Source organism: Acanthisitta chloris, unplaced genomic scaffold, assembly GCF_000695815.1.
Source record: "Acanthisitta chloris isolate BGI_N310 unplaced genomic scaffold, ASM69581v1 scaffold16460, whole genome shotgun sequence".
NCBI lineage: Eukaryota > Metazoa > Chordata > Aves > Passeriformes > Acanthisittidae > Acanthisitta > Acanthisitta chloris.
This window is the reverse complement of record NW_008652370.1, coordinates 83,698-97,798: the sequence shown is the minus strand read 5'-3', so window position 1 is coordinate 97,798 and position 14,101 is coordinate 83,698.

Below are 14,101 nucleotides of genomic sequence, written 5' to 3'. Positions count from 1 at the left end.
GGGAGGGCGCGGAGCGGAGAGCGGCGAAGCCCTGAGGGAATGGCGTGGAGTTGTGTCAGGGTGGGTTTAGGTGGGTATTGGGGAAGGGTTCTGCCCCCAGAGGGTGTTTGGGCTCTGGAGCAGGATTAGGTTGGATACTGGGATAAGGTTTTGCCCCCAGAGGTGTTTGGGCATTGGAGCAGGGTTAGGTTGGGTATTGGGGAAAGAATCAGCCCTCAGGGGGTGTTTGGGCACTGGAGCAGGTTTAGGTTGGATACTGGGATAAGGTTCTGCCCCCAGAGGTGTTTGGGCATTGGAGCAGGGTTAGGTTGGATACTAGGATCAGGTTCTGCCCCCGGAGGGTGTTTGGGCTCTGGAGCAGGTTTAGGTTGGATACTGGGATAAAGTTCTGCCCTCAGAGGTGTTTGGGTACTGGAGCAGGGTTAGGTTGGGTATTGAGGAAATGTTCTACCTCCAGAAGGTATTTGGGCACTGGAGCAGGGTTAGGTTGGATACTAGGATAAGGTTCTGCCCCCAGAGGTTTTTGGGCTCTGGAACAGATTTAGGTTGGATATTAGGAAAAGGTTCTGCCCCCAGAGGGTGTTTGGGCACTGGAACAGGTTTAGGTTGGATATTAGGAGAAGGTTATTTCTCCAGAGAGCGTTTGGGCCCTTGAACAGACTTAGGTAGGATATTGGGATAAGGTTCAGTGATACTAGGATAAGGTTCTGCCCCCAGAGGTTTTTGGGCTCTGGAACAGATTTAGGTTGGATATTAGGAAAAGGTTCTGCCCCCAGAGGGTGTTTGGGCACTGGAACAGGTTTAGGTTGGATATTAGGAGAAGGTTATTTCTCCAGAGAGCGTTTGGGCCCTTGAACAGACTTAGGTAGGATATTGGGATAAGGTTCAGTCCCCAGAGGTGTTTGGGCTCTGGAACAGATTTAGGTTGGATATTAAGGTTCTGCCGACTTAGGTAGGATATTGGGATAAGGTTCAGTCCCCAGAGGTGTTTGGGCTCTGGAACAGATTTAGGTTGGATATTAGGAAAAGGTTCTGCCCCCAGAGGTGTTTGGGCTCTGGAACAGGTTTAGGTTGGATATTGGGATAAGATTCTGCCCCCAGAGGGTGTTTAGGCTTTGGAACAATTCCCCAGGGCACTGTTCACAGCACCTGGCAGAGCTCAAGGAGTGTTTGGACAATGCTCTCAGGCACATGTGTGATCCTTGGGATGTCCTGTGCAGGGGCAGGAGTTGAACTCGATGATCCTCGTGAGTCCCTTCCAGCTCCAAAGATTCTGTGGTCCTCACTGGTACCCTGTGCTCCAGGGTCCCCTCAGGTCCCCTCTGCCTTCCAGGCTAGGTGAGTTCCTCAGAGCAGCAAATGTTGCCTCGGTTTGCTGCTCCTTCACAGCAGCCTCAGCCTCCACAGTTCCCTCACAGTGTTAATTGGGCCGAGGAAAGCTGGGACACAGCTAGGGTTTGGCCACAGGTCTCTAAGCCCCGAGGGAGTCAAGAAGAGCTGTGCCTTTACAGAAATACCCCACCTCCCTCATACCTGTACTTCAGGACGCTGAGAGCAGCAGAAGTGAGAACACTTTGTGTGCCTGGTTGTGGTATTTGGAGGAGGATTGAAGAAGGGATGTTGTGTCCTGCCCCGTTATGGCCATCTGAGCTGTCACTTGTCCTCAGCACCACCTCTTGGCTAAGCCCAACCTGAAGACACCCTGGTCAGCAAGGTGTTCTGAAACATCATCTGCCTCCTGGGTCAGCAGCACTGTTACTCAGCCACTGACACACAGAGGGCATGGGGGTGATACTGCTTAGCTCCAGCATCAGGAAAGTGGCTGGAAATCTGTTGGAACAGTCACACTGCAGAGCCAGCACCTGGATCATCTATCTCTTATTCCTCAGCTACTCTCAAGAACAAATATGACACCTTTGTCCTTATGCTATTTTTATCACAGTGATATTTTCTATTAATGGCATAAAGAATGTATATATAACTACCTGGTCAGAGGGATAATTCTTCAGTGATTTCAGCAGCTCTTCAGATAAGCATGAGCCAAGCATTAAACTCTGAAGCTATATAAATAGTCTGTTACTTCCTGAGTACTAAGAAACTGACAATCTCCGTTTATTTCACTGAGAATTTGTCTTGCTAATCTGGTCACATATGTCTATGAATGAAGAATGGTTTTAGGCACCTATGGAAAGTAAGTCAAAGATTACGACATGAAAATGACACAAAAGAATGTGAGACCTGAAAAATATGAGAAAAGAAACATTTATTGCAGTTATTGCAGTTAAAATTGGCTGTTGGTCAAGGCCTGACAGGACAGCAGAGTCTGTCTCATCCTGACAGAGTCTACATTGAGCCACCAGCAGTGCCAGGATCAGATAATTCTGTTGGTCAGTGACTACCAGTTGATGCTGGGTTTAGAAAACCACAGGGCATAAACACCAAAACCACGTATTGCATGGGAGAGTCTTTTAAAACTAAGTTGTAAAACACGAGCTGCCTGAGGTCTTGTTCTACAGTCTTGCCCTGAGCTGTTGATGTTGCTTTGCACAATTTCTTCCATCCTTCTGGTGATAGTGGGATGAAATTTATGGAATGGGACCCTGGAGATCCCCTCACTTGCATATTAGAGGTATACACAAGGAGAAGGAAAGAGAGGGTGGTATTTGGGGCAGAAAGGTGATCAAGTTGCCAAGAGAAGCTGGAATGTGCAGGATTTCTCCTTTTGTTTGGGTGGTTCTGGGGTGGGTTTTTTTCTTAGAGCAGTTATAAGAAATACTGGTCTGCAGTCAGGTAAAAGAAAAGATTTTTTTTAGTGGGGTATATGAAGAAGGGTGGAAAAGAGCTTGGGAGTTGCAGAGAAAAGCAGAATAGGAAGAGAATGGTAGAGGAAGTTGCATGAAGAGAAGTTGGGTGAGAGGAGCAAAGCAGGTGGGAAAATAAGAAGAGGGAAGAAAAAACTGTGGAGTGATCTCAAGTTAAATACATGGTAGAGTAAATGTAGAAGATATGGACAGCAGGATTTTTGTGGAATAATTGTAGATGAAGAAATGAGCTTTTTTGTTCATTGTATGCATTAAAAAAAGTGAAAACTCTTTTGTCCTTGAGAAAGGACATTTTTATGCAGAAAATTGAGATCTGTTTTTTTTCTCAAGGTGCAGTCAGATGTTCTTAACCAGACAGACAGAACACAGTGAGACACTGAAGCAACACCCACCATGCTGTGTCACGGTAACTTGGTTTTATTTCTTCCTCTTTACTTCCTTATGACTGAGAAGCACTGGCTGATTTTGAAGCCAAAAAAGATGTTTCCATTGTCCTCAATGAGCCTTTGGTATATAGCAACACTTCATGTTGAAAATGCTTTGGGTTTGATTTCCTTTACATGATTGTGGGGGGAAAAAATCAAGCAGAATAACCAATACTCTATAACCAACAATCTACAAATAAATAATCTATAAAATAACCAACAATCTATAGCAAATGGACTTATTAAAATGCAATAGCTTAATCTCTGTCTTGCGGAATTAAGAAACCAAAGCAAACCAAACAAGAAACCAAAGCAAGGTTTTTAATCTCTTCATCAAAGATTGCATCCTGGCTCTCTGGAGAAAAAGAATATGTGTGGATTTGAAGGGACAAACCAGTGAATACAGGATATTTTCCTGGACCTTGTCAAATGAACTGTGCGTAAAACTCCATAAGGCTCTTTATTAGCTAAAATAAAGTACAGCAGTCTGAAAGGATGACTTTCAGGGAGACATATTATGTGATTAGACTGTGCTGCTCAGTGGGGGATGCAGATGATGTTGTTCTGATGTGCTGTCACATGGTAAGTGATTGAGGTATGGAGGCAATAAACCCTGGGCTTGAAAGTTTATATTGGAAGGAAGAAGTGAGACGGGGCAAAGCAAAATCTGATATGCAAAGGGAAAGTCTGGCTTAACTCTTCTGGATGAAATTAATCTTGGAACACAGATCAAGGTGATTCCTGGATGCTGTTTTGATCAGCAGTGACAGGGACATCTGTGCAGGAGAAGGGTTTTTTAGTATGACACATGATCATGCTGGTACATATTGGGTGCTTTGGTTTTCCTTGAACACAAGACTTCACAAAAACGAAAGCAGGAGCATCCATGGAGAGCTTGATTTGTCTTTTATAATAGATCTAATTCAACACTGAGCTAAGTAAATGCATCGATTTGCAGCTCATTTAAAGCAGGGAAGAAAATTGTCTTGGGTTTTCATTGTTTGAGAGGTAACAAGGACAATGCAAAGCTGTGAAAGCTCTGTGTGTGTGGACCTGTGCAAGCCTGACGGGAAGGAATGATGCAGAGCCCAAATTCAGCTGCCCCTGGAGATGTGGCAAACAAACCATGTACAAAGACTTTCAGTGCCTGACTTGAGACTTGGGGGCTGCTACTTATGGAAAAAATACCAGTTTACTCATGTCCTAAGAAATCTCAGAAGATACAAAATGTACCTTAATGGTACTACATTACCTTTTTATTTCCTTAAGGGGTCAGCCCTTTAAGAGGGAATTTTGCTGTGAGGGACACAGAACAGCATGTTGTGTATTTTCATAGTCATAGAATCATTTAGGTTGGAAAAGACCTTTAAGGTCGTTGAGTCCAAGCATAAACCTAACACTGCCAAGTCCCCCACTAAACCATGTCCCTAAGTGCCACATGTACCCATCAGTACATTCTGTATGTGTATGTTCAGTGTGTGATGCACTAGAATTTGCATGTTTCATTTCTCCTTACTTTATGACAAGCAGCCTGAAAGGCAGTATCCCTTTCTAAGAAGCCAATGATGTGCTTTCAGTTTGTGTTAATTTAAATTAGACTATGGAAGGCAGAGAAAAATTAAACATAAGAGTGTCCATACAAGAGCAAGCAAATGGCCTTTCTCTGCTCATGTCATCTTGTGGCCTCCAGTGATAAGGATGGAGACTTGTTGTACAAAATCCTGCTTCTGCTGAAGTCAATGAGTGTTTCTGACCCTGATGGGGACAGAATTTCACCTCTTCATGTTTATTAGATGCAGCAGGCAGAAAGCAGACTCAGAGCTATAAAGGCTATGACATTTTATGGTTCTGACTCTGCAACCACTCAAGCACATGCTTAATTTTGCCAAAGTAATAAAGTTAAGCACCAGCTTAAGTGTTTTCAAGAAGGGGTCTCCTTTACACTTGAACAAGTCTATATTTGATCATAAATCAGGAATTCCTCCCCTTCCTTGTCCCTCCCCTTCAAAAGAAAAGGATTCTGCATGTGATCATCAAATTCTTTCTACTTTGCTCAAAAATAATTGGGTTTTTTTTCAGTTTTTGTGAAAAAGCAAAGGGAGAGTAAGGAATAAGTATCTCAGCCAAAGTGGTGTTGCTCAGGTGACATTTGACTTCAAGCAAGTTATTCATTTCAAACAGATTCAAAAAGGAAATTTCCATTCCCCAGTAATTTATTCTAAATATCTCAGTGGCTGTTTGCATAGGAAAAAAAAGAAAGTGAAGATTTTGCACAACACTTTACAGCCAGAATCTTTTTCATTATGTTTTTGAACTATCCTGGACAACACTAGCCTTGTTCCTCATATCAGGGCAAATCCTGCTGCTCTTGCACATTGCAGCATCTATTTGTTTCCACTGCATTCTAACCAAAACACATAAGAAGTGTAGCAGAGTGAAAGCACTAAGAGAGGCATTTCAGCTAGATTAATTCAGACCTGAAATACAGCATAAAACTTTAGTGGAATAGCACTTAACATGTGGAATAACTTACCTTAGGATTTATGAGTTGATGTTTCCCCGTTATTACCAGTATTTACATCAGGAGTTTAAGAAAGAGAATGGATGAGTGTACAGAAAATTCTCTCACGGGTTTTGCTCTAATGCTGATTTGTTTTATTTACATTGTGCAAGTACTTCACTGGGTAGGGGGCATGGTGAGCCAGTTTTAGACTTATCAGGAACCGAAGCAGAGGCTAATTCTGTTTGATTTAGTGCACTTGTGGTGGGTGGAAAGTGGAAGGATGTGTACATCAGAGACAGCTGTAAGAAAACATGTAACTTATGTGGTCATCAGCTGGGAGCAGGGATGACAGGCAGGACACAGGGGCAGAGGATTTCCCTCACAGTTAGCAGAGCTTAAGGCAGTGCTTGCTGTCTAGACCCCACCTCGTACCCCACCTAGACCATCAGTTCTGGGTGCAATGATATCACACAAGAAACCTTTCCCTGAAGAACTTTCCAAATTAGAATCATGGAATGTTAAGGAACTGGAAAGGACCTTAGAGATCATCCAGTCCCAAACCCCTGCCCTGGGCAGGGGCATCTCCCCACCAGACTGGGTTTCTCCAGGCATTATCCAGCCTGTCCTTGAACACTGCCAGAGTTGGGGCATCCTCTCCCAGGCAACCAGCAGTAGGTCAAGAGGGCACAGACTCAATCTCTGCCAGGGCAGGTTTAGATTAGATATTAGGAAGAGATTTTTTACAGAGAGAGTGATCAGACATTGGAATGTGCTGCTCAGGGAGGTGGTGGATTCACCGTCCCTGGAGGTTTTCGAGATGAGACTGGATGTGGCACTTAGTGCCATGGACTAGTAACCAACCACAGTAACCAGGTTGGACTCGATTATCTTTGAGGTCTTTTCCAACGTGGTTGATTCTATGATTCTATGATCCACAAACTCCCTGGGAAACCTGTGCCAGTGTCTCACCACCCTCACAGGAAAAAACAGAAAAAACTTCTTCCTAATATCTAATCAAAATTTCCACCCTTTCAATTTATCCCTGTTACTCTTTCTCCTATCACTACAGCTCCTGATGAAGAGTCCCTCTCCAGCTTCCCTGTAGGCCCCTTCTGATCCTGGAAGGTTGTTATGGGGTCTCCACACAACCTTCTTATGGTTGGGGTGAAGAATCTTCTTCATCCTCTCAACTGTGCTGTCCAGGAGTCTGGAAAGCACTGGGGGAAGGAAGAATTGAGGGCTGGTCTGGCCAGCCCATGGGTAAGAAAATACGAGAGCTCAGGAGTTCAGCTCTGGTAATTACTAGTTCTCAGGACCTTCTGGGTTACAATAATGGAAGTTTTACAGTGCTGTTGAGCTGTGTGTTGAAAAAGCAATCCTTCAGCTTTCAACTAATCTAGTTACCATCTGTAAGCTGTTTAAGCAATTCCCCTTATTTCACTTTCCCCATTTAATTTTGCTATGTGTGCCTTTTCTTCATTTCACCTCCTACATATGCATCTGTATGGGCAGAGAGTAGCACATAGGTATGTAGTTCTGATTTTCCATAGCACTGGAAAACACAATTGTGACTGATGTGCTTTGTGGGCAGAACAGGATAGTGGTAGGTTACAGTAGCACAGACTCTAGGCATTTTGCTGGGGGGACCTGTGGTTTCTTCCTCCTTCCTATGTATTTTACATAGACACAGAAAGAGGGAAACACATAAATCCAAAGTGCTTTATCCTACAAAACTCCAACATTGGCACTTGTTTAGATGTCTGAGTTTTATTTTGCACAAAACTCACTTCACTACTGGATTTCAGGTTTGAAAGTTAACATATGAAAGTTGTCCTTAGTTCACCCAGCTCAGGCTGAGCACTCACTGCATCTCATATGATTCATAAGATTTCCCTGGAACCCAAGGGCATATCAGTTGTCGTGGCAAGGCATAGTGAGGTGAGTTAATTAGTAGCATTCCAACATATTGTGTGCTTTATTGGCTAGTAGTGAAGAATCCCAGAAGAAGGAAAGCACTGTAATTGTGCCAGGTCCATCCTGTGTTTCCTATAGTTTCATTCTTGAACTTTTTTTCATATATATTGTCTCGATGCCAGTGCTCATGGTCTCTGAAAGTAAAAGCATTCCTCATAAATGGGATTATGAGAGTAAAAATATTGCTCATAAAGAACACACTGATCATCACTGGGAGGGTGACAGACATAAAAACATCAAATTACTGATGCCACCAAATAGAACTAATTTAGGAGATAATAACTCATTTTTAAACAAATTGTGGAGATGGATTAGATTTACAAACTGCAAGAACTTTCTTTCCAAGTGTGCTCAGTCTTCATTTATCATTTTATAATAAGAAAACCCCTTAAACTTAATGTTAGTCTCATACAAATGTCACTTGCTAGCTTTCTTGCTAATCCAGAGGAAATATTATCCTAGTGGTCCCTGAGGTCCAATGTCTAGGTGTTGGATACATGATAAACTTACTTGAAACTTTCTTAGTGAGATATAGTCCTCTGGAGACGGCTGTGGATTTAATTTTTCAAGCTTTAGTACAACCTAACCTCTTAAAAATAAGATTTAAGTTTCCCTTGTCAGGTCACTTAAGAGTTTCTTCCTTTATTTTACTTTTTTTTTTATTTTCCTCCTCTGCTACTTGCCCAGACTGCTAATCCCCAACCTCTGGAGGAAACATTTAACCATCTCAAACTTTTCATGTCTTGATTATATTTTGGTTCCTAAGGACAACACACATACATTTGGCATTTGAATGGTTCTAGTCTGAGAGCTCAGACAGAAAATGTTAATGCAAAGCAAATAGTTTCCAGTCTTGATCATTTAGGTTTCTACTTCAGTTCTGAACAAAGGTGGGTTTTGCAAATTCTGAGCCACTCCTTTGTCAGAGCAGTATTTCACAAGAAGAGGAGTGTTTATAGTCTATGCAATCCATGTTCCTGTGTGTTTATGCTGTCTAGGAGTTGGGTTTGATCTAGTTTTTTTTCCCCTTGATACTTATCACTTAGTTTTTCAGAAACTGAGTTTAATGTTCCAAGGCATATACAGGATTTAACTGCTGAGCTTCTGACACTGTGAAACTCCACACAGCACAGGGACAGATGAAGGATGAAGGCTCTCCAAGACAGCAATCTCTCAGAGACACTGTATCTGAAAAGCAGGGGGAATTATGTGCCTGATATTTTACTGATGCACAAAAAGTGCTGCTTACAGCTCCTGACCCCTTCTAATTTCCCAGGTGCACACACACACACAGAGGCTTCTGCCAGACCATTCCTTCTCAGGAGCTAAAGGTGGAAGAGGTCTTTCAAGGTCACTTGTCAGATTTGTTCCCTACAGTCAACTTTTCTCCTTTCAGCTTTTTTTCCTTTGGCTTCCCTAGGAAGTTAGTTTTATTTTGCCTTACCCATCCCTGCATTCATCAGGTCTCTTCCTTCTCGCTCTTAATAACTTCATGTCGTGTTGACCAAGTGCAATCAGCACTGAAAGATGTGCACAGAGTTTGAAAGTTAATTAAGTTCCTAGAGGTTTGTGTGCTCTGGCTGCCAGGTAGATGAGAGAGACCCATGATAGGGACTTCACTGAGGGAGAGTTAAGCTGAGTTCAACTATTTGGCAGCAGGAAGGGGTCAGTCCCTCTGTGCTCACTAGCCAGACAGCACAGATGAACAGGTTGGCCAAGCTGTCCAGAGCAGCTCCAGACTGGCTGCTGCACAGGCAGTTTATTGTCCAGAGTGGATCCTTCACGAGAGATGGTAAGTGAGAGGAGGTATGGGGCTTATTTTAGGTAGAAGCAGTAGGACACAAATCTAAAGAAGCTGTCATGGTGCTGTATGGCTCACAGAACAACACATTTTCCAGTCTGGCTTTAACTGTCTTAACAAAAAGGATGTTCACCACCACTGCTGTGAATGTGCTGCTGTACCAGACCAAGGAAATGCCAGTCTGATGTTTGCCATCTGAGCCAACAGCAGGAAGGGATCCACAGAGCTCCAGGTCTGAAAGCCTGGGGCTTTACTCTCAGCCTCTCTAAAGAGAGGCATATTGCAAAAGGTTAAACGATCTCCCCAGCCCACGGTCTGCCCACACCACTTCTTTCTACAGATCTGTTGTTACCCATTGCACTCTACTTCCTCTGCTTGGAGCTTCTCATGTGTCATGATGCTCACACTCCACAGAGAGGCTGTCCCTCCTGGAATCACTGCTCTCATGTCACATAAGTAGCATGTGCCCTGATATTCCCAGGATGGGGAGCTTTGTGCCTGGGTCTGCTAAGAGTTCAGGAAAACACCTGCTCTGACTCTGCAGGATCAGCATGTAAGTGCTAAGAGCACATTTCCTAGCTAATGGGCTTAGACTGTTCCCTAGGTATTGCTGATGTTGGCTGTCAGACACAAGGTAACTGGGCAACATGCTCTCTGGTCTGAGCAGATGGGTCAGTCATATGCCTTAGGTAGGAAGGATCCAGCTGAGAGGAAGTGGAAATGCATGTTTTTTCTGGCACTGTTGTGTGCAGAAGGAGCTTTTTGATGGTGTGGGTTGCCATCTTTCTTTTGCTTTGGAATTGAAAATAAACCCTTGAGAGACTTCTTACCAAAGCATTTCTGGCAGTTGCATGCCAGAGCTGAAAGACATTAAGGCTAACTTATCTCCTGCTTGACCAGTTCTCCCACAGGATTTTCTGTATTGCTTTTCATAGCATTTCCTGAGTGTGCAACATCCTCTTTATCCCCACTCACCAAACCACTATCCCCTCTGGTCACTCCTTCAAACTCCATTCTCATGTGCAGTCCACAATGGCTGAGACAGCCAAGTTTCCAGACCCCCTTCCTCCTTGATTAGAGCTGTGCCTGCATTCTTAAACAGAACTGTGGGGAGGTGTGAACTGTGCACAAAACACACGCACAAGGCTACAGCTAACTTGCTCCTGCATTTCCCCAAACACACCAGCTTTGCCACTCAGCCAGAAGGAGATTTTTGTTAGCTTTCACCAAGAAAAGGAGCTTTATCCCATGCTTGAGCCAACAGAGGGCAATAGACACAAAATTCAATATTGAGAAGAAATGCTTTTAAAAGATGACTCTGAGCAGCCCAGCCCTGACTGTATCTGGAGTCACATATCACAGTGAAAGGCAGCATTCCACGCTGGACCTAAAACCTTCTCAGGCTCCATCAATTAAACCACCACATATGGGGTGGAAGAGACTCAGCAAGGAACTCTCACTAGGCTTCAATGAAAACCAGATGTTGTGGGCACAGCTGTCATGCCTCTTATCAAGAACAACAGAGCAGCCCCTGCTGCAGTTTCATCAGGAACCCTGCCCTTCCTTCCCTTCAGCCCCAGCACTACTGAGAGTCCCTAACCAGAACCAAACAAAATCCCCATGGCCAAGGCATGCAGGAATCTTCCCCAAATATTGCTATTTATGTTAGCATACTGTTTATGGATCTCCAGATCAGGGTCCTGCTGTGACTGTCACTGTGCTTGAGACATGATGAGACAGACCCCCACTCCTACCTAAGAGTGGCTTCACGCCCTCCCTTTAAAGCATAATTTGGTGTTGGCTCCAGAATTAGAAGGATTAGAAGGGAAGAAGTGTGTATTCCCTCCATAGGGATAGAGCTCTGGCCAATTTCATTTACATGAATTATAATGCATTTACCCATAGGGCTCACATGCTGTGTTTGTTGCTTTAGATGGAATTCCAGATTGCTAAATTCCAATTGTATAAATGATAACAGATTGCTGCTGGGATTGCACCCATGAGAGCACATGGGAATTGGGCAGGATATGCCCTGAAGGGTCTGAGTCATCCTGACCTACAGGCAGTGAACTCAGCACTGGAAATGTGGTTCAAAGCAAGGGTTTCTCCTGAGAGCTCAGAAGTCCTATCCCAAAGTTGGGTCTTTGCCCAAGGACCTGTTTTGTTCTGCATTTCCTTGGGTCATTTGCCACAGAGTGATTTTGCAAGACTGACCATTCTGCTGGTGACAACAGCATTATTGTTGTTTGCACTCGTAAATGATAGGCTGAAACCAAATGTACCTAAATTTGATTGCAAATAAACAAGTAAAAAAGTGGAAGAAGGGAAATAGCCCTGCAAACAAACCAAAACATTTTGTTTGGCCTGACAGGGAAATTTTTTTTCGGGTGAGTAGAGAGATATTTCAGTTTCTCATCAACTCAAACCACTATTTTTTGTCAATTCAACAGTCAACTCAAACCCTGATTCTTTTCACAGTAATTCTTTTGAAAACTGCTAAGCCTAATTGGACCCATGAGTGGAGTTTAGGTGGGTGAGGATGGTGACTAAGAGTTCTGGACTTCAACAAGTCAGACAGTTCGTGCATCCATTATCATGTTCCTGTTTTCCATCCTGACACTGACACAGGCAGACTCTGTGCCTGTGAACAAGCCATGGAAGCTGCAGCCAGAACAATACAGGCAGTTGCTTTTCTGGCTGCAGCAGTCACTTGTAAAGGTTACCACCTGCCATCCAACCTGCAGCTGTTCTTCCCCTGTATCTGCACGTGTGCCTCTTCTATCAACATCACCTTGTGCTTCTCAGGAACTTCTAAAAAATTGTTGTCAAAGATAAAACAAAACTTTCTTGCTTTAAGCACATTTATTCCTGACAGCATAGGCCAGGCATGAGTGTGAGGGGGAAGAATTAATATAGAGGCTTTTTTAAGATAAAGAGACATCTTACAGCAGTCCTGGTGGTTTATCCATGTGGAAATGAGATTGCATACCAGGTGTTTTGTAAGCAGAACACAGTAATTTAAAGGCAAAATTGACCTTTTGTGATCTGTGTGATGTGTGGAGCTAGTGCGTGTTTTCCTTTTACTCTGCTCTGCAGCTGATGTGTTTCAGAAGTAGCATGTACAGCTCAGATCTGCAGAGACAGGGAGTTACTTACTAATATAAAAGCAAGTCCAACTTCTCTTTAGATACCCCAATGCTCCAACAAACAGATCTGCCTTGGATCTTGCAGCGACTCCTCATAAGCCATCTGATACCTTATTTTAAACCTGCTCCTCTCAGCTGCAGGTATTTTAGCAAGAAGCCACTCTAGCTGATCCTTCACTTTAATCCATGCTAAACCTCTTGTCCTAGAACTGTCTGATCTCACAGGGAGGAAGAGGAAGACACATGGAAGGACTATTTGCTTACCCACACAAATACAAATACATTCTTATTTTAGACCAAAAGCTGTTGGAGCCAATGACTGTCACACATTATGGACTGTGGTTTTAGTGTAGGGCTTCAGTGTATCCAGAGGTCCAGGTTCTCCAGTGTCCCTGCTACAAAGAGCAAAGCTGGCTAGCTGGCTTCAGCTTCAGAAAGAGCTGAATGGCCTTTTGGGAAGGGAAACAAGTTTGAGCAGTGGGTGCACTCACATTTCAGCAGTCATCCTGCAGGTACTGTGGGTGCCATTGTCCCCATACTCAAGCCCCACACTTCTCATTAGCACAGATGTAGATATGTAACAGTGCTCAAATTGTTCACAGCTTCTGGGTAGACTGACACTACTCCTGTTCAGAGTATGGGTTTAGGAGACAGCATGAACCAGTTGGGAATTGTTCTTAGCAGAAGACCTTAAGATGCTGCTGTTGAAAAATATAGAATTTATCCTACACTTTTGAAAAAGAAAAAACCCTGCTATTTGTGTGACTTTTATTATGCACTTCTGGACACAAATCTATTTCTTCTAACCTTTGACAGCAACAGGAAGTGCTTTGAAAGTGCTTTACAAGGCTCAATGCTGCTGTGATTCACCTACTTAGCTGCACTAGGATCTGAGGACTGAGTGTGTTCACACTAACTCATATATTATGGAGCTGTTTAGAACAGGGACTTGATCACATGCAAATAGAATAATAGAAGTAGTGTTTATGCAGCCTTCTATAGATCTTTGCTCTTTTTGTGTAGGGCTGGACTACTGGGAGTCAAACCCATGACTAATTTATCAAAAAGAGTTATAACCAACAAAAACTAATCCCTTGAGCTGTTATTTCTGACGTATTTGTTTTGAGTGGTTGAGAATGGTACTGTGGAAAGACAAGTGTGGATGTTCCTGTGCCTGACCATCCTTATGGATTCTGTGGTGTCTCGTAAGAGCAGAGCTCACTTTGCTTGCCAAGTGATACCGTGATGAGATCTGTCTCTTTACCTCATCTATTGTTTTGATGCAAATTTTGAAGCAGTTCTGGGATTTGTTTGAGATAGGTTTAAATGTTGATTGATGGTGGGGTAATAAGTCATAGACAGACATACCTAACATGATCACACATAACTTTTTTCTTAAGTGGACTAGGAGTATGTTATGAGAAGATCAC